We start from the raw sequence: 6,000 nt of genomic DNA on the forward strand, positions 1-6,000 counted from the left end.
AATCCCAAAATCCCTAAAATTTATAGGTTTTTATTGTCTTTGATTTTTAATGCTTTTCCAAATAGGATCTAAAAGCCAATTAATTGTTGAAAATGTATTTGGTTGGTTAATAGATAAATATTGATTTATTTGGCAAGTGGGTTGCCTAACTAAAGTTGAAACGATGCTTTGGTGGGTAGAAATGTGGAATGATCTTGACTAAGCCATGACCAGTTTAGGTCAGGGCAAGACCGTGCTCACACTGTCCCACAGCCTCTTGCAATCTTGTATCAAGAATATCTCTCCATGAAATAAAGCACATGAGTAGGGAGATATTCCCAATGCACAGTTATAAAGGCTGTTCAAACGGGCTTTCTCCTAATGGAAGCCAAAGTCAACTTAGCCATGCTATACAATATTCACTTGTTATGTCTTTGCTGGTAGTAGTTTCATTACTTAAATTTATACAACTTATTACTGACCATGAGCACAAAAAACAAACATCATAAGAACACCATAATATTAGAAAATTAGGCCCTATTTGGCAATGTTCCATGAGAATGTTTCGCGCGTTTCCGATGTTTTCATGGAGCAGAAACACATTTGGTACAAGAAAAAAAAAACGGTGTTCTCACATGAGAACAACACCCAATCTTTGGGAGTGAAAAATCGACGCTCCCAAAGAACGTGTGCCCAGGGAACACATGGTTCCCATGACGTTAACCCCTATTAACGAACACAAATACAACTCCCACATGAGAGAAGGGGTATTTTGGATATTTTGCACCAAATGATAGAAACAAGCCCTAACAAACATTTTCATTCGATAGTGAACACCTCCAACTTGCCGTTGCAAATCTCAAAGGAAGAGGGACTCCCTTGGCTCCAACCAGACAGCGAACGAATGGTAGAAAGCACCAACAACATTTCCAGCCAGGAACACGTTAACAAGTATGTTGTCTCGTCACTGTACATGGTTTTGTATCGTGTGCTCTGTTTTAAACTCACATTTTCTCTGGCCAAATTCACTTGAATTCGTTTTTGCTCCCACCACAAAGATGAATTTTAAACAATCTCTAACTGATGAGGTCTGAAATCATTTTTTGTTTGCATTTGTTACATGCTATGTCGAATTGGTGTGGTTTCTTCTCTAATCCCATCGAGGGCTATATGTTATGCCAAATGGGTGGGGTTTCTTTTCTGATCCCATTGTTGTGTTTTGTTATGTCTTTTGTTATATGTTGAATATCATGAAGATTGTCATTTGTTATATGCTATCAGCTATGAAACTTTGCAAAACTGATGTTAAGAAGTAACTTCATTATCCAAATGCTATTTTTGTTCCTGTAGAACAAAAATTCGTTCTCGAAGAACAATTTACCAAAGTATTTATTACTTTAGAAGAACAAGAAATAAAATTCTTGTTCTAGAACAGGAATTTCTAAAAGAATAGAAACAAGTGGGAGCATTGCTAAACAGGGCCTTAACCACCTATTGGGCATTACCAACATATCCACTACCTCCTGACTTTTGTGCAAAGGCTGCATTCGTCAAGTTCAGCTTCAGTCAATGCAATGCCCGTTCGAACAGTCTTTACAGCCTTGTATTGAGAATGTCTCTGTACTTATATGTAATATATGTTTTATTTCAGGAGATACTCCCAATGCAAGATTGAAATAGGTGGTTCGAATGGTGTGAACTCGGACTTGCACTGACCAAAGTTGAACTCGCATTCATCTATGTTGCGGCTGGCATTAAGTCTTGAACAATGGTGTGGATGGTCTCATTGCAGGATTGAACTATTTCCTTCACAAATATATACATATTAAAAGGATCGAAGAAGTTTGATAACAATAAGGACTAAAAGGTAGCAAATGGACATGAAGGGGTTGCTTGCTGCACAACCATTAATTTGAACAGGGTTCCCTAGGGTGACCAGAGAACACAGGTGGATCAGTTGCTTGGCGGTAACTGGTGACGTAAGTCAACTCAGAATGGTGGAACACAACAATTATTATTCTTCTTTCTGATCAACTAACCACACTAAATGGTTGAGCATGTACTTGGTAGGTACAACTTAATATTATATTTAGAAAATTGGTTGAATCGTACATCATTCAAAGGGGTAGTTTGTGGATTAAAAAAAACAAAAACTTTAAATAGCCGAATGAAAATCCTTGTCGAAGTAAGCCGATGGAAGCATAATACAGGGGGATATTTGTCGCAAAGTAAAAAATTTAGGGGGGCCTTTGTTGCAAATGAAAGTTCAGGGGGGTAATTGTCACTAAGCCACATATTATAAGAGGGTCTTTGTAATTTACCATGGACACTTCTCCATACTAGAGATGTTCATTATATGGTTCAAACAGCCAAACTACATTGAACTAGATTGAATTGATGGCTTGGTATGGTCTAATCTTAAAAAAAAAGTAGGTTTGGTATGAAAATTTCTCATAGCGTAACTTTTTGCTTTGGTCTAATTTTTCAAATTTCAAAAACTAGACCAAAATGCAAACCAAATTATTAATAATATATTTTTTAATGTATGGGATCAATATAATACATGGGTTTAAATATATATATATATATACATGTATGTATGTATGGTATTCACATTTAAACATACTAGTAATTAAGCACATGCACGTGAGAAATTTTTCTTCATATTAATGATTTGAATTTTAAATATATCTTAGTTAAGATAGAAATTGAAAATTAAAAAATGTAACAAAAAGATTAAAAATAAATTTAAATATTTATTATTCAATTATGACATCATGAGTTTATTTGAAAAGTTTGATCACTGACCCACCATCTAGATAAGAAAATAACTTTGCTTTTGGATTAATTTTAAATTAGGGAAAATTATAATCACAACCAACTGTGCATTTAAAATTAAGCTACAATTGGTCCATAAACCAACAAAACTCTGACAATTAGCTATACATTTCAAATTATAAAAACTCTCGCCATGTCATCGGAGGCTTATGTGCTTGTTGCCAACATGACACTCTTAATCCATGTTGGAAACAACAAAAAGCTTATGCTGAAATTGCCCATTAATGTTGGGTGATTGGAAAATAAAAAAAAAAATGTTTTTAGTCTCTCTCTCTCTCCCCCTCATACTCTCTCACTCACAGTCATCTTTATCTGCTCAATGACTATGTGATTTGAAAATAAATAAAAAATGGTTTTTGGTTTCTATATTTACATTCTCTATCTCGATTTCTCTCTACCTATTGTTCTCCCACAATCTCTCTCATTTTCTTTCTCGGTCGATCTCTCATTCTTCCTTAATTTATATCGTTCTCCCTCAAATTTTCTCCCACTCTCTCTTGTTTTTTTTTTCTTACACACATATGGTATTAATCAGATCATATAAAAGAACATGAGACCAACTTGGTATGGTTCAAAAACTATTACACTAATTTGATAAAAATTCACAAGAAGCTCTTGGCTATGAAGTTTACACCAATTGGAGAATGATAGAAGTTGAGAAAAAATGAGATATTGACCGAGAGGGAGAGTGAGGGAGAATAATGGAATAGATTGAGGGAGAACAATAGAGAGAGAGAGAGAGAGAGAGAGAGAGAGATTTTGATTTGGTTAGAAAAGCTAAGAGAGTAGGAGAGACAGAGGGAGAGGGAGATCAAGAGATGACTGAAAGAGTGAGAGATAAGGGAGGGAGATCGAGAGATAGAGAGAGTGGGAGAGAAATTGAAAACCTATTTTGAGTATAGATTTTTTGCTGTGTCCAACATGGACTAAGATTTCCATGTTGGCCACAACCACATAAGCCTCTAATGATAATGGCGGGGGATTTTATAATTTCAAATGTAGAGCTGCTTGTCAGAGTTGTGTTGATTTCTAAACCAACCTACAACCTAATTTTAAATATACAACCGACTTTGATTATAAAATTCCTTTTAAATTATATATTTTATTTACATTATATAAAATATTTTTTACTTATCACACTTAATTTTTCTTTGTTTATGGTATCATTTGACTCAAACCAATAACCCACCATCTAAAAATAAAAATTGTTTGATTTCTAGATTGACATTAAATTTTGTATTACATTTCCATCATTGATAAAATTATTTCTTATGTATGAAACTTATTTTGTTCAATATAATGAATGCACAATATTAGAGATATGCCCAATATTTTATTTTTTAGAAATATATAACATTAGATTTGTGCCCAAAATTTTCTCTATCTTTTTTTTTATTCTTTGCATTTTCTATTATTAAAAACTCTATTATTTGAATATGACATCATTTCATTTCTAGGTAGATTTGAATTTGGCATTCCATTTTCATCATTAATAAAAATACTTCTTACATTTCATAGTTATTTGTTTTAATTTATTATTACTTAATTATGGCATTATTTATTAATCCATTTGACCCCAAATGGTCGAATTACTTACACACCACCGGGAGGGAAGAAAATGGTTTTATTTTCAAATTATTTTTCAAAATATTTATTTTTATACTATTAAAATTAATATTGTGGATTTAATTATAAGAATTTAATGATGAGAAAAATATATCTTAAATATAGGATTTAAAAATAGAGAACAAGAAAATATTTTTATTTCCAATTGGTTTTAAATTTTACATTCTATTTCCATCATTAATAAAAAACATTTCTTATTTATCATACTTATTATTGTTTAATATGTATGTTAAAAATGTTCCCAATTTTTTTTTCATTTTATTTAGTATTTACTAATGACAACATGGATTAACCCATTTGACCCAAAATGATTTAATTTCTTACCACCACCTAGATGAAAACACTATTTTTGCTAGGTAGCTTTTAAAAGTATAAGCTTTTATGTTATTGGAATTATTAATTTATTAAGTATGGATTTAATTAATAAAACTTAATGATGATAAGAAACAAATTTGACTTAAATATATGATTTAATGAACATGAATGCAAGTTAATAACTTAAATGTTGGATTTAATGAGAGAATTGAATGCATAGAATATATTTAAATTACCTCTTTTCAACTCATTCAATATCAAGAACCGATTACCCTATTTGCCCTCATTTTTATCAATAGTTTTTTCAGCCCCAAAATTTACTCCCGATGGAGGGGTGGCCATTGAAATTTTATTGATATGTAGGGGGGGATGTGAAGCCTTACCCCTCACTCTATACAAAGGAAGCCTGGCTCATATAAACACAAAGTGTCCAGGCAGCCTAGAATCAACGAATTCTCAAAAAAGGAAAACCAAGACCATCTGTTGTAATCAAGTTCTATACGTGTGAAGGAAGAGTATCTGTGCAATTATAAATAGTTTTCTAAGATGCTAAGCAACCAAGCTTCGCAAGAGCATCGACCGATTGGTTAGCCTCTCTATAAATAGGAGCACAAAAAAATCCAATCTATTTCTAAGCTCTTGTACCTAAGACAACCAAAGCCAAAGCTTCCAATGGGTTGTAGAAGTACCATTAAGGATATCAATCAGAATTTTGGAGTTTGATTCCACCATAATCTTATCTAAGTTAAGGGTAATCGCCATGTGTAAGCCATAGCCTCTACAACTAAATTGGAGTTCAAACCATAAGTGTTAGAAAAATCACTAATAAAACCATTTCTTCCATCTCTGATGATATCCCCTCCACAACATGGGCCAGGATTTCCTCTAGCAGCACCATCAACATTCAATTTAAAGTAACCCTCCGAGACTGCCAATAAATGCACCACCTTGATATATCTACTCTTAATTGGGTGAATCCGCAACCCCAAACCCTGTAAGGAGAGTTGTTGATTAAAACTCACATTGTGGGTGATATTTAAAGGAGAAGAGACCTCATGAATCCATCGCACTATCACCCAAATCACTATATTAGAGCATTTGAATTTATTTTCCATTCTGTGCCAGTTTCTTTCTTTCCAAATTTCCCAAACTGCAAAACAAGCAATCAACCCTATTGTAACAGCCCATTGATTTTTTTTCTGAGGCTGTTGAAAACCAAACAAAGAAAAGCTCCTTAATACT

Source organism: Nelumbo nucifera, chromosome 1 (genome assembly GCF_055504915.1).
Source record: "Nelumbo nucifera cultivar China Antique chromosome 1, China Antique-T2T, whole genome shotgun sequence".
Classification (NCBI taxonomy): domain Eukaryota; kingdom Viridiplantae; phylum Streptophyta; class Magnoliopsida; order Proteales; family Nelumbonaceae; genus Nelumbo; species Nelumbo nucifera.